General features: G+C 47.6%; 1 pseudogene; it reads left to right on the top strand.

Annotated features, from left to right (window-relative positions):
- Positions 1-19,318: 19,318 nt before the first annotated feature.
- LOC147731011 (uncharacterized) overlaps positions 19,319-24,031 on the top strand; it is a 37,650-nt pseudogene continuing 32,937 nt past the window's right edge.

The following is a 24,031-nucleotide window of genomic DNA, read 5'->3' as shown; positions in this document are numbered from 1 at the left end:
CCACAATGTCAAACAAGGTATTCAAATCAATCCACAGCACCTTTGAAATCTTAACCAACCTCTCTACCTGCTTGTACCATTCAACTGGGCTCTCTTGCAGATTTGGGAAATCATTTGTAAAGACAGCCAAATCTCCCCGACTCCACGGCACATGTACATATCCTCCATTGGCCACCTCCCGCAAAGGGTATGCTTCAATTCCTGCTATCCCTCCTCCCGGAGGGGGCATCTCAGTCGCACTCCTTCTAACACTCTATTTCTTTGACCACCTTTCTTCCCATTTGTCAAGTCTGCTCCAAGCTCGTATCCCTATAATCAGTTCTCGGATGTGAGTCTTTAGTCTGATCACCCGCTTCTCTTCTAAATCTTGATCAGTATATTTCAATCTGTGATTACCCTGCAGCATTTTTGTCTAAGACAAGTCCACATCATATTTATCTGCTAATTCAGTCAGTTTCTCATGGGTCGACCTAGCTTTCTGAGTCACATCCTTCGCTACAAACAACAACTCAACTGGTTCGTAAAGCTCAATCCTCTCTAAAGGCAAGTTTCCTTCAACAATCTCATCCACTTCTGCTTTTAATCGCATCACATCAATCTTTTTGCCTTTATTTCTGTACTCAAGGTACCTCTACTCGAGCCACTACTCCTTTCTTCACAGGCACTGTCCTGTTCTCTGCACCTATTCACTTCAGATACGCCTCTGAATGGCGTCCTGTTCTCGACGCTCCCCTTGTTCCAGTCCTCCCTTGGCATGTCACTCTGAGCCCCTTCAACTGTCTCCCTTTTTCTCAAATCTGGCTTCAACTTTCTGAAAGATTTTGATCTCGGACCCCTCAAGTCCATCGGACCCCTCGACGAGTCTGCTGTCGCTGGCAATGGGGTACTCCATTCTGTAGGCCTTGGCATTTGACTCACCCCACTGTTCCTTTCACTAATTATGCTCCCTTCCATACCCGTCCGTGATGGTCCTCCACTTCGCGTCTGCTCTGGATTATATGCTGACACTATAGGGCCAATGGTAACCGGTACTGTAAGAGCATCCGGCAACCTCTGAGAACTGACACTTTCTACATTCTGTCCTTCTCCTGTCGACAGCTTTCCCAATACTTCAGTTCTAGGAGGAACCTGCGGTACCCTCACTTCCTCTTCTGGGGCTGACTTCTCCTCCCCTGACTCTGGGTTGTATGGGGGTGGTCTCTCTGATAACAGCCTTTCTATCAGGCTATCATCCGTATCATTGTCGTCGTCCTCTGTGCTCTTTTTCTATGCGCCCACTGTTTTAACCAACAGTGGATACAACCTATCTCCTTCGATCGTCTGTATTCTCCATCTCTTTTCCAATGCATCCCACCTCGCGTCTTGGACTGCCCTGACTGATCTGTTCACTCTTTCCTGTCTCCTGTCCCTGTTTCTTTTGTGCGCCGCCCTGATCCATGCATTCAATGCCTCAAACTGTGTCGGCCTAGGTAGAGGTCACAAAGAAGCCATAATCGCTTTCAACTGATACAACACTTCAAATCTGAATGTTCCGCATCTAGGGAAAGCCAACTCCTCATTTCCATCTGTCATCTTAGCTCAATTCTAGAGCCACAATATAGTGTGCAACCCAACATTTGTAGCCATATAATGAGCTGGAGTATCCTCGGGCGGGGCCTCTTCTCCCCCCTGGGGTTCTAACCTCTTTTCTTTTCTGAACAAATCTCGCAAAACTTTAAAACATTTCATGATGAAAACCAGCGTCGTTCGCCCGCAGCGCTCTTTTACTTCCTGATGACTCTCCACCAATCCCAGCGTGGCTTCACACCAACCGACCTATCCCAGCACGGCAACTTCTGATGTCACTCGCCTCCGCTTCACAGCAGTTCCCTTCCTTTACACTTTGTCTCTCACTCACACACATGTCCCATACATACACTAAAATGGTCACTTCCGACCAAGCAACCACTTCGCTGACTGTAGGTCCACAGTCTGACTGTATGTCCACAGTCACGTAATTGTCTCCGAACTGGCAACTGTCTGTCCACGAAACGACCGGACAATCACCTCAACGGATAGGTTACAGACACACAGCAACTCACGATCAGCGTCAGTTACTCACACACTCACACATTCGTTTCCCCTATCTCGGTCCAGCGGGTGATCGATGGTACCTCACGATCCCCTTAACAATGGTCGACAATTACTATAGGTGTTCGATACAATTGAACCACTTAAGCTTCTCCTTGAGCATAAGATTTTTCCGGGTTGCCCACGCTCACAGGCTGATCTCCTTTCATACAACAGGCATTCCAACTCCGCAAGACATTACAACACAACACAACATAAAAACACCGCAATGTAACAACATATAACCCTATTGATATTCACTCTCCTACGAACTGCTGCTTTTCGCCGCACAGTCACTCTCCGTCGGTTTCCATGGAACGCTGTCTTCCGCTGACAATTCACTGGGCAATCATTTCCTAATTTCTGTGGGCCTTGGGAAATTCTGATCCTTATCTAGATCAGATCTTCCCTCACTCCAGAAAGGGAGCCATCCTTCTCTGCTACCAACTGGGAAAGCTGGGATTTTCATCTAGATTTTCTTACCCATCTCTAGAATCCCAAACCAGGTTGACTGGACCTTTTTCCCTGTTCTAGAAGTATAAAAGGAAGATTTTCGCAATGATAACTTTAAACAACTGTACAACCAAATCCAGATTTTGACTCAAACTACAACTGAAATTTTGAAGATTTATTACAAAGTCAAAAATAGTTGAACATACAAACATCTCAGCAAGAGGTTCAGGAAATAGACTGGCACTAATACAAACATAATCCTACACAAGATTCTCAGACGACTCAGAATAAAAAGCAAAGTCAATTCGAGTAACATTATGCAACCGAGAACAGTCCCTGCTTGAAGTTTGGACTGCATTTACAAAAGGAAAGAAAACTTAATAGTCTGTCCTTACACTATTCTAAAGTGACATCCCTACTAGGCCTGGGCGGTAAATTCCATTCCGCTCACGGAATTTGCGGAATTTGGGTAATTTCAGAAGTACACCAATGTGCCATAAGCTTAGAGTGAGACAGTGTCCTAGGTTTGAACCATCATGGGTACCACATTTGAAGGGGTAACCTGATGGGTCAAACCTAGGACACAGGTGGGTCAAGCCCACCTGGGGCCTCTCCCAGTGGAGACAGGGAGAGGCACCCAGAAGGATCGGCCCTGCTACTACGGGAGAACCTTCCAAAGTGCCCTCACTGATCTCATGAAGTCCTGACTTTAATATTAAGGGAAACGCTACTCCCTTCTACAAACTTGGTGGCACTGGTTAGTTCAGGCCGCCACTGATACTAAAATTGATCTTTCTTTGGTCCTGAAGAAGCCCTTTGAATCTCCTTCTGAGCCCACATACAGCGAAACATGCTGACCATTATATATATTCATTAGGGACCTATACCCAGCTACAGATGGACATAATATCCCCTAGAGCAGCACTACACATTTTGTTTTAACAATGACAGAGGACTCACCCTAATAAATAGTACCCACTCTCCCTCCAGTCATTTTTTAACACACCACTTTAGACTTCACTGCCACTTACCCCCATGTACCCAAATGGCTTCTCATCAAAAGATCTCTGATAAAAAGACCCTTCGGGGGACCCGTAGGGCATTGCAGCGCCGGCCCAACGAGGAGCAAAGCCCAATGATGAAGCATGACATCCTTCAGGGTGTCTGAGGGCATTATAATGAGGACACACCGTCCCCCACAGTTAGGTTAGCACACAAAAAAAAGTTTCTTCCTCTTTCATCCTCTACAAGGAACAGTGACTCTCTTTGTGTACTGGTAAAGCAGAGCTATCCAGCGCAATATAGCTGACCTAACTCCATTCTCTTCAACACTTTCACCAAATAGGACCAGCCAAGGGTGTTGAATGCCTTCTCAATGTCAAGAGAGTGGGCTGCGAGTTGGTGAGGTCACCTGTGAGTTTTCTTCTATGAGTCAAAAGAGACATCTTAAGTTTAAGAATGTATTTATCCATGGGATGAACCGTTCTGGTTGTGGTGAAAAAGAGTGGAGAGGTGGGGCAGAAATCTATTGGCAAGGATCTTCCTGAGGGTCTTATAACCCGCATTGACAGGGGTCTGTATGAGTGCGCCTTCAACGTATCCCTTCCCGGTTTGGGCAGGACTACGATAATCCCCTCTCGCATTGACAGTGGAAGTGTCCCCTTGTCCCTAGCCTATTGGTACACCCAGAGAATATTTAGAGTGAGAGTGGCTCTGTAAATGGAGTACAACACCACCAGGAGTCTGTCCATCCAAGGAGTTTTTTGTGTGCTGTCTGGGCGATAGTTAGACAGATTTCCTCCACAGTCAGCGCTTCGTCTAGGGTGTGACACAGTAAGGAATCGAGATGAGGAATGGGTAAGTTGCTCATGTATTCCTGCAATGAGGAACCCCTGAGGAATCCTCCTGATAAATCGTGATGTAATAATGAAAAATATCCTGGTTGATGTCAGGCTGTGTGCTCCCTGCTCCCATCCACCCCCAAACCTGTGCCACAAGTATAGCACATTCAAGATGAATAAGTTGCATTTGCAACGTACGTTGTACCCCATAGGATGTTTGTATGCACTTAGCCCGTATCACAAATTTAAAGGCGTCCCACACCAACCATGTGCTGGAGGCGTCCCCTTGTTCTCCTCAAAATAGTTAATAACATGTGTACCCTTCGTATTGCGTAATGCTCCGTCTTGCAGTGCCAGTGTATACAATTTTCAAGTGAGTATTGATGCTTTCCTTTTCCTTCTCCCCATTGCAGCGTCAATTTAAGGGGGTTGTGGTTGGATAGTGTGCAGCCCAGGTACTCTGAGGACAGGACCCGAGATGCCATGTGGGAGGTGGGCGGGGGCGGGTTGCATAGGAGTGCATCAATCCGTGTGTGTAATTGGTAGACAGGGGAGAAAAAAGAGTATTCTCTCATGGTGGGATGTATGTACCACTAAATGTTGCTGATTACTGTTGGGTGCATAAGGCACCAATGTAAATAGGTCGCTTCATCTAATATGCCGCAGATAGGAGTAGATCATATGGGGACACCTAGGTTTGGCAGTTCCTGGAATATTCCATGAAGTAATATTGCACATGGGCTCTCGTTCAGGTGGGCCTGCTGTTATGTTGTATCTATGTTTCAACATACAGCCTCCCTGCTAGCCAAACCCCGACAGACCCCGTGAAAGCCACCCCTAAACTGTGACAGTGTTATGATATCGTAATTCCCCTGTGTATAAACTCAGAACTCCCGTTCCCAAGTCTGGACAGGGGCTATTCCGCAACCATATAGAAACCATAACAAGTAAACAAACAGTTTGTTCCATTTGAAATTGGTTGGTGGGGGTCCTTGCAATAATTAACAGTTTGGTAGGTGAGTGTTTGAAATATGCCTGCATGTGGTTGTTACAGATGTCCTCTTTGATCTCTTGGCCACCTAACCTAACACCTTGGGAAGAGTTTACAACAGTCATGGTGCCGGCCCAGGGCTTCATATCAGTTGGTCAGATGTCATCGGGGTAAGTTCAGGGCCAGTTACAAGTTCTGCCGGGATGTTGTCCAGGGCAGGTGCTAGGCCCCGCTCAGGTAAAACAGTTACAGGGCTGGTGGACGATTGGGACAGGAGGTGCTGAGACTCCAGTTCCACCACAGCCATGTGTTTGTGTGCTGCCTACTCACTAATGAGCTTGCTCCTAAGCAGCCTGCGCAGTCGACTTAAGCACAATAGGCTTTAGCCTCCATCATGGCGCATTGTGCATGGCAACGGGGACACTACTTTCGACTCTAGCCATTCCCACGTATTGTGAAGAAGTGTGTGGTTCCAGCATCCACTACCCTTAGTTTGGCCAGGAATATGAGGGACTTTTTCAGGCTCATTTGCTGCAGTAATGGCTTAAACAGCATAAAGGACCCTCTAAGTTGCTGCACTTCTGCAGTGTTGCCTGGAGAAATGTTCACCAGTCTGTTATTCACTCTCCAGGGACCTTGTGTTCTTGCGACCTGCAGGATGTGGTCTTGGTCTCCATAGTTGAAAAGGTAGGCCACCAGCGGCCTTGGTGGGGAGCCAGTGGGGGGCCCGACCATGGACTCAATGGTCCCTCCCCACTGATAAGGAATATAGATATTTTGCACCACAGTACTGTTTGAAAGAGCCAGTCCTCTAGGAAGAGTTACAGATTGGGGCCCTCCACCCCTTCTGGGAGACCCACGAATCGGATATTATTCGATTAACCTTCCACATCTTCCACTCTGCCACATAAATGGGAGACCTCAGGCAGCAGAGCTTTGATGTGTGATTGCACTTCTAGCACCGCTGGATGCATCTCTTCAAGCATAGATTCTTACCCCTAAGGTTGGTTTGATCGGCTCATGAAATTCCTATGTCAATCACCAATGCGTCCAATTTGAGCTTCAGAAAGTTTTTAAAATCCATGCTGTCATGGAGCAATAATGAAATTGTCCCCCTTGTGCCTGTGCGACCAGCTGGGAGACACTCTGTGATCTCTCCATTGGGTGGAGTGGGTGGGACAGATGGGTATCGCCTCTGCTATCGCTGCAGCATTTGGTAGGACGCTATTTCACCACGATCGTGCCAGAAGGGAGAGGAGGTGGTGCATAGCACTCAGCAGGAGGTCCTGACTAGGTACAACAGCCCAGATGCTATTAACACCGCGTTGGGTCCACTGTTTGACAACCATAGAGCTATGCCTGGTCACCTTGGTCCCTCTTTACTTGTGCGGGGGGCAGCGTGGTGTCTGGTGTTGCTGTTGTCGCGGCCCTGGAGGATCGGCCGAGCCGCATCACAAATACAGGATCTGCGGGCGGCTGGAGGTTCATCAGGCTGCTGCTCCAGAACCAATTAGACCGCAGTCACCGCTCAGCAGGCACTGCACGACCAAACACCTCGGACTGGCACTCTGTCAGGGCTAGTTCAGGTGCATCCATGATGGATTTAGATCACCAGCAGCACAGGGGAGCTGTCAGGACGGTGCCGGGCAGGCTTTCAACACAGAACTCACCCCACACCCGGTCCGTTCCCATCTTTGCCATGCCCCTTTGCTGTATTTACCCATGATGCTGAAAATTATATATCTTAGCAGTATCGCTATGTGAGCAACTCTCTGTAGTCTGATACAAGCCTGGTATTTCTGAAACTGAAGCATAGCAACAATTCAGAAACTACTTGTATTTTGACACCTCTATTGGCTAGATAGCTTCCTCACGTATTGCAAATATGCACTCTCAGGATAATTTGTAAAATGTCTGTTGTATAACTGGAATAAACATAGCAGTCATTAATATTCTCAGATTCCTATCAACAGCAAAACATATTTCACTTGGAAGTCTTAATCAGCGCCACTGGATGTATTTGATTTTGTAGATTTGCTGCATTTGCCACATTATCCATCCTCTGCTGCATAATCTGCAAATTGTGACAAAATAAAATTAGTTTCTAGCTCAAACAGATCAAAATCCGGCAACAACACCACTTGCTGCACAGTGAAAGACCCTTTCCAAAAGTTAGCTGGGCACATTTCTGATGCTTACTGCTACATTTTGGTGTATAATCGGAACTAATGATGTAAAACCTGTGCCCAGACAGTGTCAGGTAGTCTAAAAATAGCAACATAAGGACGCAATGCATCACAAAATGTGCAGCATAATGCATCATAATTTGCCCTTTCTTGCTGCATAATTTATTCAGCCTTGCCACATAATTTGGCTCTCCCTGCCGCATATTCACAGGGTTTAGTTGTATAACCGTGTATAAATACAGAACCTTTGGCCCTAATAATGGTTTCCGTTTCTGCCCACCAGGTTGAATTTATTCTCCCACCGTGACGAGGCTTTAAGGTATGTCACGCTGCCCTTTTGCAAAGGAGTTGTCTACCCACTCCAGCGTATCGTACTACATGGTTTCTCTTATGTTATGTCATTACAGAAATTAACCATTGTGAATTAAATTAACATGGCTTGATGGAACTCTGTCTACCACCGAACCTGTGCATATCGGATGGTATAGACCATCAAGTGGCTTTTTTACATCTTTTGCCATTACTGTCCTTGTCCATAATGACCAGAACAGATCATGTTGGACCATGGGGCATTTTAACCAGTGATTTCTACTAGAACCATTGATTCGGTAAGTAGCATTAGAAGTTATGTCATGTTAGACACTTAATTTCGGTTCCCTTTGCTGGTGCGTATACAAACTTTCTTTATTTACAGCGAATCCCCTGCCCGTTTGTGCCTCTTTGACGTTGGAGCCAACAGGCCCGTCTTCTTCTGGAAACGATGGCCTGATTTATCAAGACATTAGTTAATGGTAATACATTCATTGTCCTTTTACCTAATCATCATTAATCTAACGTGTCCATCACCAGAATAATAAGATTACGTCCTTACATTTATTGTAGGTGTCTCCTCTCCTTCTTTGGCCTTGATGAAGACCCTATTGTAAGGATTAATCGACCTGTACAAAGCAGGGGGTCGAAACGTCGACGGTCCTTGTCAGAGTGGGCGAGTACAGACAATGGCAATTGATTATCTATGTCAAATGTGACTATGTTCATATGTAATCATTGCCTTTATGTGGCTGGATAGGTCTCAATCAGTCCACCGATGTAGTTAATTACACATTGCCTTTCCTTTCCTAAACCCTCACGGGTGCACACTGGCTTTTGAGCACTTTCTCCTCACTTTCTCTGGAGCACCTGTATTGTATATATGAATGCACATACTATCCATAATGTTTCATTGAATAAATCAGCATATGATGAAATTTGATACATGGTAAGTTTTGTTTTCAGGTCGATGTTGCCTTTTGTTTCAGGTTATCAACTAGCAGTTTCTCCCCCGCCGTCCAAAGCGCCAAGAAGCCGTTGGTGTATGTGTGCTAAATAAATTTATTTTTCATTTCATGTTACATTTTTGTTTATTGAATTGTGTTCCCTTGCGACCTTTTCTCTTGTTTCTGCATAATTCCAGTGGCCATGGCCTTAAATCACCATCATATATGCATTTCATGAATAATCATTTAGTTAAAGCAGGAATTCTTCCCTTTCTGCATTGAAAAAAACTAAATTCAAATGCAAGCAATTTCTAACGTCTAAACTGTATTAAATTAAATGTTCAAAATAGTTCAAAGTTCATTTTCCAACACAACTTGATTTCAGAATACTTCTCTGTATTCACAAACTATCAACTCTCAAGGAAGTAATTTTCCAAACTAAATATTGAATCCAAGGAGCAAAGGCATAGTTGCAGCAATATTGAAGCAACATAGCAAGGATGCTGTGACATACAAGGACATTTATACCCGATGATGCATGATGCAAGCTATACCCGGTGATACAAGATGGTTGCCACCATCTACAAACAATGGGACCGTATTGCACACCTGCCAAGCCATAAACGGTAAGCCATGCTTCCTAATATGTTTCTTGACAATTCTTTAACTCATTTTTAAAAATCCAACTGTTAAGGTCTTCCAAAGGACCTTCCACAGCAATCACACTAGTAGTCTATATTTATTATCTCTTTCTTAATACCTCAGCATTTCGATTTGAATCACTAAGAGGTTATCACCAATGCTACTTTCAAGAACTTTGTCAAATGTTGAGCACCGAAGTAAGGTCTCACAATTCATGAAAATACAATATGTGGAAGAGCCCCTTGGTAATACCCTCAAGTGGACTTAGCAAGCACATCTCCTTTCATTCTTCCATTGAGGGAGGGAAAGTGCCACTTCATTCAATTTCTTTCCTCTTAAATTACCCTGACATCTCTGACTGTGGGATATCCCAGACCTCATCCTGATAATTCAACTCTACGCCATTAATTATCCTTTTGCATTAATATCTCAAACCAAAGTCATTATAGTATGACCCCTACTACATTTCTAAAAATATCACTTCAGATCTTCCAACACAAAATCAACTCCCAATCTGGGGGGATATATTCATTGAGGATAAGAAATCTAGATGACTACCTATTTTGCTTAGCACCACCATTCTAAAAGATGGGTAGTTATGGTCCATTGCTTGACCTCAAGGTATCATTGGGATGTAGCAAGTATTACCAGTAACCCTTCCAGCTGGCCCTTTATACTGAAAGTTGACTGACTATTAACTGTAAATGTGTGGTCAAAGTCATACGTCTTCTGCACAAGAGTGCATTTATCGTACTTATTACTAAATCGGTTTTACACCAGGCCAGTTTGTTGTGTAGTGATCTTGCATTCCAGTTATTGGCCCTTTCTGCTTGGTGAAGCAGTTTTTTTCTGAGAACCAGCCTTTGTTATGACACAGGACAGAAGAGAGCTATAGCAGGACCTTAATTTTCCTTTTGTTGTTTTAGATACTAATGTCCCATGCCCTGTGAGTGTTATCCTTTTTGCTTCATTCCTCAATTTTAGTAGTACAATATAGGGCTGTGCGGTTGACGCCTATTGTCAGCCTCAACTTTAGCCTAGGCCACAAATAGATTCAGACTGTATTTCTAACCTGCTCAACTCTTCTATAGATCAGGTTAACAATAACGATGTTAGCAAAACTTGCTCTTGATCAAATGATGTTCTCCTTAACTTAAACTAGAATCAAAAGTCAAACCAATGTAATACTGCCATGCTGCTGATTTTTTTTTTAACAAGCAATCATTTTTTATTAACTAATCAATGTATTTATTTATTTGAATGTTGTGAGAAATTGGGTTGTTAGTTGAGGAGGGTGAAGTCCTACTCAAGCAACAGCCATGATTCTTGTCTGGGAGAATCACAAAAATCACTAAATTGACCTGTGCTTAACCCTCTGGTAGCTTTGCACAAAAACAGTCAGGCTTAGAAGCAATGTGTAAAGTATTTATGCATCACTTAAACATTTATAAAGTGAAAACAAAACAAAAAAATGCCCACACTAATTTAGAAACACAAAGTACATTTTATTAAATTATTTGACACCAAAACACATAAATCCAAATAGTAGAACTGGAGTTATGAATGTTTAAAGCTTAAAGTTTCAAAAAGCAGCTAAAACATCAAAGCGCCAACTGAGCACATCTCGTCGCCAGAGATCGGGGCAAAGTCGAAAGTTATGGCCAACAGCAATGCAGCGCAGTTAGGATACATGAAGTGGATTGGGACCGGTCTTCACTTACCTTTGGACGTAGAAGAAATTTCAAAGAAAAAAGGATGTGTTGTAATTGGGGAGCCGTGGGATGAAGTCACAGTGAAGATTTCTACGTTTGCTGGGTTTTCTGAGGGAGGTGGCTTTGAGGGTGTGGGGACCCCAGGAGTAGAGCTGGTTGGCCGGTGCTGGGGCCTTAGTGGCCGGGTGCACAGCGAACAGGTCAGCCGGGCATCGTGCTTCTTGAGGTCCTAGCAGACAGGAGAAAGGCAACTAGGCGGTCTTGGGACAGCCAGGCCACTCAGAAAGTGGGTTTCAGGTGCCTCGATGTGCCCCGATGCGTGCTTGCTTCTTTCTGGTGCTTCAGGAGACCAGAGTGGACTTTCCTTTTTAGGTCTCGACCTAAAGCATTGCTTAAGCAATGCTTGTTTGTCGAGATTTCTAGTAAGCAGTCCGAAAAGTCTGCCAAAACAGCGGATTAGACACAGTTCATGTGATGTATGCGCGTGCAAAACCAGCCACGTCACAAACCACCATTTGTCTGTGCCTCGCATCAGACTTCAAAGACTACCGCTCCCCCACTCCTCCCACCATCAGACTTTAAAGGAATGCGCTCCCGACCCGCCCCTGTCACAGCAATGCCGAGATCTTGTTTATTGAGCTCACTAAAATAGACATTCAACCCCAGTCACGGCTTCCACGTTAGCCCGCTCTCGCAGACCAATCAGGTGTTAGAACTGGGGGTCTCTAGTTGGCAGAGGTAAGTACCTTTGACCAAATAGGGACCCCTATTTCTAGTCAGGGTAAAGGGATACACACTGTAGATAACCCCTGCTCACCCCTAGGTAGCTTGGCACAAGCAGACATGCTTATCCCCAAGGCAATGTGTAGGGTAGTTGCACTTAACACATACAATAATTCCAGATTGCACCACAAACTGACACCACACAGGTAAGTATATCAGAAATATATATTTATCTAGTTTTAGGCAGTTCACCAAAGGTAATGCAGTTACACAAATCACTTGACTCTTCTTTATACTTGTACTTAGTTAGGAAGTTATTTGGGGAACTTGTCTCAGTCTCAGTCTTAGTCTTTAGCAAAAATTGCAGGCAAGATAGCTGTAGGCGGTAATACTTAAACAATGGCTCAATATTGTGCCCAGCGCTGTTCTAGGGGAGCGCTTCTAGCGTGTTTGCGCCAGAGAGTCTATTTGGGAGAAAAAGACCCTCACTCGATCTTGTTACTGCCACCGGGAGGCTTCTGTCAAGGCCTCCCCCTCTGACTCGGTTTCCCTTCGCCGCGCGCGGCTCCTCTCCCCCTTCTGCTAACTGGCAACAGCCGGTTTACCTTGAACGCGGGGAAGGAGGAGGGCCGTAACTTCCAGCAGCTCCCGGCGTCTTCGGACGATGGTTCCTTTCGCTGGTCAATCCTCTTGCGGCTCTACCGACGAGCCCCCTGGTGACGTCGCGGTTTCTTCTACACGGCCCAATCACCTCGCGGGCTGACTGGACGAGCCTCCCGCAGCCCGCCAATGACAGCGCGGTGCCTCCGGAAGCTTCTCTCGGCCAGCCAATCAGAGCGCGGCCCCTTCGTTTCTTCGGCCACAGCACCGTACCAGGGACGGTGTTCCTTGGATGATCTTGAGCCCGGGCGGCGACGGTGATTAGCGGCAAGGGCCGATATGGGGTGCAAGTGGTCGGCAGATCCCCCACGAGGCCACACAACCTTTGCAGCGATTTCTCATGCAAGGAGGCACCACGATCCTCCGGTCACCCTCAAATATGTGCCGATGAGCACATCGATCTCCACACACGGCCAGCAGTTAGAATAACGCACTGAGGGCAAAACACAGCACGATCTTCACAGCGTCTTGGAAATGCTTGGGAAACTTTTAACCCTGTGTTCCAGGACAGGAGGCCAGCTCTTCCCAGGCCCTTGGAGATTCTTGTAAACACAGCACACAGCAAAGTCTTGAGGTCAAGCAGGCAGGGGTCACAGCACACAGCAAAGTCCCCTTCTTCTCTCCTTCAGTTGAGCAGCAAAACAGGTCAGCCCCAGAGCGCACAGTAAGGCAGTCTTCCTTAGTTTCTTCAGTGGTTCTTCTTCTGGCAGAGGTTCCTCTTGATTGTAGGATCTGAAAATCTGTTGTCAGGGGTCCTTCTCTTATACCCCTAAAGGTCTTTGAAGTCTTTGTGCAAGTGGGTCCTGAGCCCGTTCTAAACTAGTTCTGGGTGTTGCTGGAGTAATTTGTTTTCCTGGCTTCTTCCTTTTTTTCAGAGTGAGGGGCAGAGTCATCAGCCACCCAGCAGGAGGTTTAGCTAGCATTGTGGCAGGCAGGCACAGCCCTATTCAATCCCAGGTGCTATCCCCTCCCACCACTCTAGTCGCAAATGCAGTCATTCAGCCTAAGGCTGACTCAGACAACCTCCTGGGGGCTCCACAGCCCCTCTCACCCTCAAACCAGACAGTCAATCCACAAGCAGGTCCAGGCACTCAGAAAGGTCAGACAAGAGAACAGACACTTTCTAAAAGTACTGTTCTCAAACACAGAATTCAAAAACAACCTTTCCTAAAAGACGTGTTATTAAATTCTGAGTTCAGGGAAATCAATCACTTATGTCCTATCTTGTTCCTATGGGAAGATAGGCTGGTAGCCATTGGGCCCAGTCTCCCCCATGTTAGTCTATGGAGCAAGATAACCTTGCAGCAGTGATCACACAAAATGGCTGCTGTTCACTACCAGAGCATGTTACCTGCACTAGTACATGCTCTACCTTTCATATACACTGCACCCTGCCCAGGGGGCTACCTTCAGCCTTCCATAGGGGTGACCAATGTGCACAAAAAGGGAAGGGTTAGGCCTAGCCAGTGGGGGCACTGACCAGGAGGGCATGGCAGTACACTGACTGCACACAGGCACTGCGGTGGCAGGCCTGAGACACCATTTTAGGGCTACTCATGTGGGTGGCACAATCAGCACTGCAGGCCCACTAGTAGCATCTGTCATCACCAGCCCTGGCACACCCAGTGCACTTTACTAGGGACTTCGCGGTGATACAGATATGCCAATCAGGTACATCCAATCAATATGATAATTTCCATAGGGAGCACTTACACTCCGGCACTGATCAGCAGTGGCAGAGTGTCCAAAGCATCTAAACCAGCAAAAACGAAATCCAGCTCAGCATAAAAAAATACAGGAGGCAGAGTCAAAAAGATATGGGAAACCCACGCAAAGGGTGTCAGATCTAACACGTGACCACTCCAGCTGAAAGTGGGGAGAACTACCCACCCTCTTGGGAGTTCTCTTCACTAAGGTGGAAGAATCTGGACAGACCATCAGCATTGGCGTGTTCTGTACCGGGGCAGTGTTCCACCGTAAAGTCTATTCCCTGTAGGGAGATGGACCACCTCAACAGTTTTGGGTTCTCACCCCTCATCTGCATTAACCATCTGAGGGGCCTGTGGTCGGTCTGAAAACGGAAGTGAGTCCCAAACAGGTAGGGCCTCAGCTTCTTCAGAGCCCAGACCACAGCAAAAGCTTCCCTTTCAATTCCACTCCATCTCTGTTCCCTGGGGAGTAGCCTCCTACTAATGAAAGCTACAGGTTGGTCTCAGCCCTTGTCGTTGATCTGTGAGAGTACTGCTCCCACGCCTTGCTCTGAAGCGTCTGTCTGCACTATGAACTCACTGGAAAAGTCAGGTGCCTTGAGCACCTGTGTTTTCAGGGCATCAAAAGCAGTTTGACAGGCCTCGGCCCAATTCACTTTCCTGGGCTGATTTCTAGAGGTTAGTTCTGTCAAGGGGGCAACAATGGTGCCATATCTTTTGACGAACCGTCTGTAATACCCGGTGAGTTCTAGGAAGGCTCTCACCTCTGTCTAGGTCTTGGGGGGTTCCCAAGCCAGAATGGTATCAATCTTTGCCTGTAGGGGTGCCACCTGGCCGCTCCCCACCTGGTGTCCCAAGTACACCACTGATCCCTGCCCTATCTGACACTTGCTGGCCTGCCTTTTGCAGAGCCTTCAACACTTCACAGAGGTGTTCCTCCCAAGTAGAGCTGAACACAGCATTGTCATCCAGGTATGCAGCACTGAATTGCTACAGCCCGGCCAGTACCTGGTTGACCAGTCTGAATGTGGCAGGGGCATTTTTCAACCCAAAGGGCATGACTCGGAACTGGAAGTGCCCCTCTGGCATTGAAAATGATGACCTCTCTTTGCCCCCATCAGTTAAGGCAATCTGCCAGTACCCTGAAGTCAAATCAAAGGTGCTGAGGTACTGGGCAGATCCCAACCGATCCACAAGCTCATCAGCTCTGGGGATGGGGTGTGCGTCAGTCTTGGTGACCGCATTGAGCCCACGGTAGTAAATCGTAAATCATACGTTCTTATATTGCGCCTTTCATCGTAAGGTCTCAAGGCGCTTGCTTTGGGAACCCGTCCTGGCTTTTCCCTGCGAGGTAACCCCTACTGGGCATCTCCAAGGTGAAAGCCAGGCATCCCATCGCGGTGGGGCCGTAGTGGAGATTAAGCAAGCTATTGCCCAGAGTTGCAGAGTGTGAACCCATGATTCGAGTAGGCACCGAGGCGAGAATTATCGAGTCCGTGGACATTTTTGAGCTCAAGACCCTGCCGCGTCGGGGATTGAACCCTGGTCCCAGGTCTGACCTCTGCGTCCAGGTCTGCCTCCTCTAACCGGTGAGCCATACTTCTCCACGCAAAACCGGAGTTCTGGAGGGCCACCGGGCGTAGCAGCTTTCTTTGGCACTAAGACCACTGGGCTAGCCCTGGGGCTGCTGGAGGGATCAATTACCCCTAGTGCCAACATCTTGGAAACCTCCTCCTTGATGCTGGCTCTGGCCTTGTCCGCCACCCTGTAAAATTTTGTTTCACAGGCAGACTATCTCCAGTGTCCACATAGTGGACGCACCAGTTGGTGACTCCTGGGGTCAGGGAGAACAGGGAGACAAACTGACCCAAAACCTGGCGACAGTCCCTCTGCTGCTCTGGGGTCAGGGTGGGCGAGAGGACCACACCATCCACTTACACGTCCTGCTCCTTGGCTGCCAGGAGGTCAGGGAGAGGATCACTATCCTCTTCCCCTCCAGCATCTGTAGCCATGAGCATTGTCACTTCAGACCTATCAAACTGGGGTTTGAGGCGGTTTACGTGCAACACTCTCAGGGGCTGCCTGGGAGTCTTCATGTTAACCAGGTAGGTTACTTCGCTCTTGCGCTCCACCTCCTCATACTGCTCGGTCCACTTGTCACGGAGCGCGCAAGGCTTCACCGGCGCCATCACCCACACTTTCTGACCAGGTTGGAACTCAACCAGAGTGGTATTCTGGTCGTACCATCTTTTCATTTCCTCCTGGCTAGCTTCCAGGTTCTCCTGAGCGAGCTTCCTGAAGCGTTTTGTCTTGTTGCGGATGGTCAGCACATAGCTGAACACATCCTGAGGGGTTTTCCCGCGGGATTTCTCCCACCCCTCCTTCACCAGAGTGAGAGGTCCTCTAACAGGGTACAGTAACTCAAAGAGACTGAACCCTAAGGATTTCCGAGGCACCTCCCTGTAGGCAAACAACAGGCATGGTAACAAGACATCCCACATCCGTCTAATGGGTTCTTCTAGGCCCATAATCATACCTTTTAGGCTACGGTTGAACCTTTCAACCAACCCATTTCCTTGAGAGTGGTAAGGAGTGGTGAACTTATAGGTCACCCCACACTCCTCCCACAGAGACTTCATGTACCTAGAGATGAAGATGGTACCCCGGTCGGAGACCACCTCTCTGGGGAACCCCACTCGGGAAAAGATCTCCATTAAGGCATGGCCCACCTCGGGGGCTGTGACTGTCCTGAGAGGGACTGCTTCCGGGTACCGGGTGGCATGGCCCACCAGGACCAGGATAAACCTGTTGCCTAAGGCTGTCTTGGGGTCCAGGGGCCCCACGATGCCGATGCCCACCCGCTCAAAAGGGGTGCTCATCACTGGAAAGGGTTGGAGGGGTGCCAGGCACTTCCCTCTGCTCTTGCCACTTGGCCTGACATGTTTGGCAAGACCTACAAAAGGCACCGACGTGCTTCTTCATCTGGGGCCAGTAAAAGTGGGTGACAAGCCTGTGATAGGTCTTGTCTTGCCCCAGATGTCCTGCGAGAGGCACGTCATGAGCTAGACCCATTAGGAAGTTCCTGAAGCGCTCGGGTACCACCAGCACACGGGCTGCACCGGGCTCACCAAACTTAGGCTCACTATAAAGTAAGTCATCTTCCCAGTAAACAAAATACTCCTTGGCCCCTAGACCTGCTGCCTGATCTGCAGCCTACTGCCGCACACCAATGAGGGAAGGGCATTCCTTCTGCGCCTGGTGGAACTCCTCCCTGGAGGGAACACCCTCTTCCTGCCAATGGGTCAGCTCAGGTAATTCCCCCAGTTTGGCCACCTGTTCCCCTGTAGGTTCCAGGGCATCCCCCTCAGGTTCTGCTCCTTCCTGGACAGTGGGAAAGGCGGGGGCTGGTTTCCCACGCTCTCTGCCTCTTCCTCTCCTGGCAGGTCCCTGGGCCATTGTTCCAGGCTCCAGTTCTGCTGACTCACCCCTACTGGCTGCCATAGCACGTGTGGTCACACAGATCCACGCAGGCAAGTCCAACATCTCCAAATGAGCTCGGTGCTCTACATCCTTCCATGGAGAACTCTCCAGGTCGTTACCTAATAGACAGTCTACAGGCAAGGCATCACTGACAACAACTTCCAAAAGACCAGAGACTCCCCCCCTTTCAAAGGGAACACGCCACCTTGCAGAGGCGTACTGTACTGTCAGCTGCCACCACAGGGCAGAGTACATTGGGAATGATCTGCTCTTCAGACACCCACTGACACCTCACATATGTCACGCTGGACCCTGTGTCTCTCAGAGCCTCTATCTCCTTCCCATTGATGGTCACCTTCTGCCCATATTTCTTAGTGTTAGGGGGCAGCAAGGTTTCCTGGACCAGCTCTTGGTCTCCTAAAGAGACAAGGGTCATCACTGCTAATCCCTCCTCCTCACTGGAAATCAAATCCCCTCCCAAAGCTACACTAGCTAACCCTGGGGCTGGAGCACCAGTACTTCCGCAAACCTGCCCCCCAACTCTTCTCAGGCACTTCATTCATGTTCAAGGCAAGCTCATAGGATCTAAACCATGCATAGATATCCTCACCCCTCTGATAATTCTGCACCAAATCTTTGGCTATGTACACCTTACCCACCTGCACTGGCTGTGCGCTGCCACCATTGGAACTGGACTCTGCTTGTTTAGATCTGAGATCCAGCTCCCTTAGACTCAACTCATGAGCCCACTGGAGTTTCTTTTCCTCCAAAGCGAGACCGCTCCTGCGCTCCTCCGCCCTTTTCTCAGTGTCAAGGCGTAACTTTCTCTCTTCTGCTTGAGCCTTGAATTTAAAAAGCTCTAACTCATGGGCCCTCTTCCTCTGATTCTCCTCCAGCTCCTCTGGAGAAAAGCCCCTACTGGAGTGGGCGCTGCCAGCACTAGAAGCTGGCCTATTCACGGGTAAATCATGGGACCGAAATCCATTCTCCTGTGCATCCCCCTCTCCAGTAACATCCTCTGGATCAGCTTGTTTGGCCTCCCACCAGGCCCTTAAAGCTTTTTGTAGCTCTTACTTGTTTGCGCTGCCCCTCATGGGACATCCAAGCTTTTTGCAGAATTGTTTCAAGAGCTTGTTCTTGTATGTGAGCAAATCCTGAATCTCAAACTCCAATTCCACCTCTTCACCTGCTTCCTTCTGAGACATGATGCTTCCTAGGCTTTCCAAAAATAGAATTAAAAAAATATAGGTGCAGTATGAGGCTGCGACGTGGTATGCGCTAAACTAAACTAATGGTGTACACAAAATTACTGTAGGTCAAGTGCAAATACCAGTTCAAATCCTTACCGCTGTCCAACAATGTTAGAACTGGGGGTCTCTAGTTGGCAGAGGTAAGTACCTTTGACCAAATTGGGAACCCTACTTCTAGTCAGGGTAAAGGGATACACACTGTAGATAACCCCTGCTCACCCCCTAGGTAGCTTGGCACAAGCAGACAGGCGTATCCCCAAGGCAATGTGTAGGGTAGTTGCACTTAACACATACAATAATTCCAGAATGCACCACAAACTGACACCACACAGGTAAGTATATCAAAAATATATCTTTATCTATTATTAGGCAGTTCACCAATGGTAATGCTGTTACACAAATCACTTGACTCTTCTTTATACTTGTAGTCAGTTAGGAAGTTATTTGGGGAACTTGTCTCAGTCTCAGTCTTAGTGTTTAGCAGAAATTGCAGGAAAGATAGCTGTAGGCGGTAATACTTAAACAATGGCTCAATATTGTGCCCAGCGCTGTTCTAGGGGAGCGCCTTTAGCGTGTTTGCGCCAGAGAGTCTATTTGGGAGAAAAAGACCCTCACTCGATCTTGTTACTGCCACCGGGAGGCTTCTGTCAAGGCCTCCCCCTCTGACTCGGTTTCCCTTCGCCGTGCGCGGCTCCTCTCCCCCTTCCGCTAACTGGCAACAGCCGGTTTACCTTGAACGCGGGGAAGGAGGAGGGTCGTCACTTCCAGCAGCTCCCGGCGTCTTCGGACGATGGTTCCTTTCGCTGGCCAATCCTCTCGTGGCTCCAACGACGAGCCCCTGGTGACGTCGTGGCTTCTTCTACACTGCCCAATCACCTCGCGGGCTGACTGGACGAGCCTCCCACAGCCCGCCAATGACAGCGCGGTGCCTCGGGAAGCTTCTCTCGGCCAGCCAATCAGAGCGCGGCCCCTTCGTTTCTTCGGCCACAGCTCCGTACCGGGGACGGTGTTCCTTGGATAATCTTGAGCCCGGGCAGCAGCGGTGATTAGCGGCAAGGGCCGATTTGGGGTGCAAGTGGTCAGCAGATCACCCACGAGGCCACACGACCTTTGGGGCGATTTCTCACGCAAGGAGGCACCATGTTCCTCCGGTCACCCTCAAATATGTGCCTATGAGCACATCGATCTCCACACACGGCCAGCAGTTAGAATCACGCACTGAGGGCAAAACACAGCACAATCTTCACAGCGTCTTGGAAATGCTTGGGAACCTTTTAACCCTGGGTTCCAGGACAGGAGGCCAGCTCTTCACAGGCCCTTGGAGATTCTTGTAGACACAGCACACAGCAAAGTCTTGAGGTCAAGCAGGCAGGGGTCATAGCACACAGCAAAGTCCCCTTCTTCTCTCCTTCAGTTGAGCAGCAAAACAGGTCAGCCCCAGAGCACACAGCAAGGCAGTCTTCCTTAGTTTCTTCAGCGGTTCTTCTTCTGGCAGAGGTTCCTCTTGATTGTAGAATCTGAAAATCTGGTGTCAGGGGTCCTTCTCTTATACCCCTAAAAGTCTTTGAAGTCTTTGTGCAAGTGGGTCCTGAGCCCGGTTTAAACAAGTTCTGGGTGTTGCTGGAGTACTTTGTTTTCCTGGCTTCTTCCTTCTTTTCAGAGTGAGGGGCAGAGTCGTCAGCCACCCAGCAGGAGGTGGAGCCAGCATTGTGGCAGGCAGGCACAGCCCTATTCAATACCAGGTGCTATCCCCTCCCACCACTATAGTTGCAAATGTAGTCATTCAGCCTAAGGCTGACTCAGACAATCTCCTGGGGGCTCCCCAGCCCCTGTCAACCTCAAACCAGACAGTCAATCCAAAAGCAGGTCCAGGCACACAAAAAGGTCAGACAAGAGAACAGCCACTTTCTAAAAGTACTGTTCTCAAACACAGAATTCAAAAACAACCTTTCCTAAAAGATGTGTTATTAAATTCTGAGTTCAGGGATATCAATCACTTATGTCCTATCTTGTTCCTATGGGAAGATAGGCTGGTAGCCATTGGGCCCAGCCTCCCCCATGTTAATCTATGGAGCAAGATAACCTTGCAGCAGTGATCACACAAAATGGCTGCTGTTCACTACCAGAGCATGTTACCTGCACTAGTACATGCTCTACCTTTCATATACACTGCACCCTGCCCAGGGGGGTACCTTGAACCTTCCATAGGGGTGACCAATGTGCACAAAAAGGGAAGGGTTAGGCCTAGCCAGTGGGGGCACTGACCAGGAGGACATGGCAGTTCACTGACTGCACACAGGCACTGCACTGCGGTGGCAGGCCTGAGACACCATTTTAGGGCTACTCATGTGGGTGGCACAATCAGCGCTGCAGGCCCACTAGTAGCATCTGTCATCACCAGCCCTGGCACACCCAGTGCACTTTACTAGGGACTTCGTGGTGATACAAATATGCCAATCAGGCACATCCAATCAATATGATAATTTCCATAGGGAGCACTTACACTCCGGCACTGATCAGCAGTGGCAGAGTGTCCAAAGCATCTTAACCAGCAAAAACGAAATCCAGCTCAGCATCAAAAAATACAGGAGGCAGAGTCAAAAAGATAGGGGAAACCCACGCCAAGGGTGTCAGGTCTAACATCGGGCTTTTGTTTAAATTAATGTGCTCACTAAAATATACATTTACCTCCAGTCATGGCTTCCCATATCTCCCGCCCCCCCCCCCCTACCCCCCCCCCCGCCATCCTACAGTGCCTGAATTCTCGGCCCCCGGCATCCCCTCCCGTTCGTGCATTTTTGCCTGCCCTCACTAAAATATACATTTAACTCCAGCCACGGTTTCCCGTGTCTCCTCGCCCCCCCCCCCCCATCCAGCAGCTGCTCTATGCTTTAGCTGCTCTTTGTGCTTTTGGTTTTATTAATAAATGTTACAATAAGCAGAAGCTATGCTCAGCTAGCATTCACTTTAAGCGCTTTTATTTTCATTTTTCACATTCGCAAAGCAATTTATTTATTTTCCGAACCCCCACAGCAGCTTGTTCTTCTCCTAACCCGCAATCACCTTCTCCTGCTGTTCACGATGATAAAACTTGTTATATAGAGCTGCAGCACTTCCCAGCTGTTCCCGGCTCTCCCCCCTCACCGGGACCCTGACGACCCCCTCAAAGCCACCCCTCTTTTCCCCAACAATGCCAGCTTTCGTCCCCACGGCCTCCTTTTTGCGGCGGGGGTCCCCACCCACCCCCGAATCATGGCTTCGTCGGCTCTGAGCGGGGCACACTCAGCAGCAGCAGGGACAGATTCAGCACAGATATGGGATATAGCAGGATATCACTGTGCACACAACAGTGCACCTCTCCGTGCACCATTATTCAACAGTGCACGTGGGTGAACCTCCCACTTTCAAGAAGGAAAGAACAATGGCCCAATCCTTTTCAGGCAACGCAGTGAGAATCTGGAACTCGTTTCCGCCTGAGCTCCGGACCACCGCCTCCTCCCAGGCCTTCAAAAGGGACCTCAAAGTTCTCCTCCTCCAGAGACACCTCCAAAAGTAATTCACGTCCTCTTGCTATTTGGAGGAAGACTCCCCACTACTGATATTTTCTACTTTCCATGACCATGGGAGTGCCTTCCCAGTGTTTTCCTGTGGTGGGAGTGTCTGCCTTTTTGCAGTATTCTCCATGTACTTGTGTTCGGTGCCCTTTTGTAACATGCACACAACACTTTGCCCATGTAACACACGGTTGCTACCTCTCACATGTTTTTACCTTTGATACTTGCACAAGTGCCACCTTGCCTACGTAACGCCTGTTCTTGTGCCAGCACTTATTGCAGTATTATACCTCAAATATACTCTGTTTTCTCTTATAACTGCACACTTGTCACTTTTCCTCTTGTGCACTTTTGACTACCTCATGTATTTTTGGTTGTTCACAATTTTTACTACCTCAAGTATTTTGTTTGCTCACAATTGTCACTATTACCTTTACTACCTCATGTATTTTTGGTTGCTCACAATTTTTACTACCTCAAGTATTTTGTGTGCTCACTATTGTCACTATTACCTTTATTACCTCATGTATTTTTGGTTGCTCACAATTTTTACTACCTCATGTTTTTTTGTTTGCTCACAATTGTCACTATTACCTTATGTAAGTAACGTATGTTTTAGTAATCTGCTCTTTTGTAATGTTTCTCATTATGTTTCATTTCTGTTCCTAATGTGAAGCGCTCTGACGCCTTCGGGTAAAGTCTGCGCTATATAAAAATGCATAAATAAATAAATAAATAAATAAATAAATAAATAAATAAATAAATAAATAAAACCCCATGTACAACTTTTAACTTTTTTTTTAGCTTCCTGTTCTCGCACCACAGCAATTTGTTTTTAACAAATATCAAGAGGTTCCGATCTTAAGTGAACATTCTTACGAAAGCGATTAAAAAACGTCTGTCATGTCTCCGGTTGCAAATTCCAAAGCGAGGCCATCCAAGTTGTTAACCAGCTATTTCTTTTTCTCCAAAGAGTCAGTACTCGAGGTATCTGCCAACGTATTCACTGTAGCCCTATTCGTCATCCCAGATTACCCAAGGGCAGACGTTTGAGGAAACATTCCGAGCTATGTGTCAGACTGGAGATTAAATGGTTGCAAGCAACCCCAGGGTCAGTGTGTCACAGAAAACTCCCTGCTTGGCCCAACAGTGAAACCCTGACTGCTTAGGTGTGCTCTCTAATTGACTACAAAGAAAACACTTGTTTACAATTTTAAAGTACCAGTAAAAAGGAAAAAAACAACGTGTAAATTTGCAAGGAAACTTTTTTTAAGCGTTCAGCTATTTTGTAACAAGCCTTTATAACAACACGGGTCCCTCCCTTGTATTTTCATCTGGTTAACACTTCTAATTTAAAATATAGCATACTTTTGGCAAGGCAAGGATACTGTTGTCTGAAATAGACATGACCATGTCATTGTCAGGTTAGCACCAGACCGTTGATTTTCAAACATTGATGGCAGAT

The sequence above is a fragment of the Lissotriton vulgaris genome, chromosome 2_1 (assembly GCF_964263255.1).
Source record: "Lissotriton vulgaris chromosome 2_1, aLisVul1.2, whole genome shotgun sequence".
Lineage (NCBI taxonomy): Eukaryota > Metazoa > Chordata > Amphibia > Caudata > Salamandridae > Lissotriton > Lissotriton vulgaris.
This window is presented reverse-complemented; position numbering and strand designations above follow the sequence as displayed.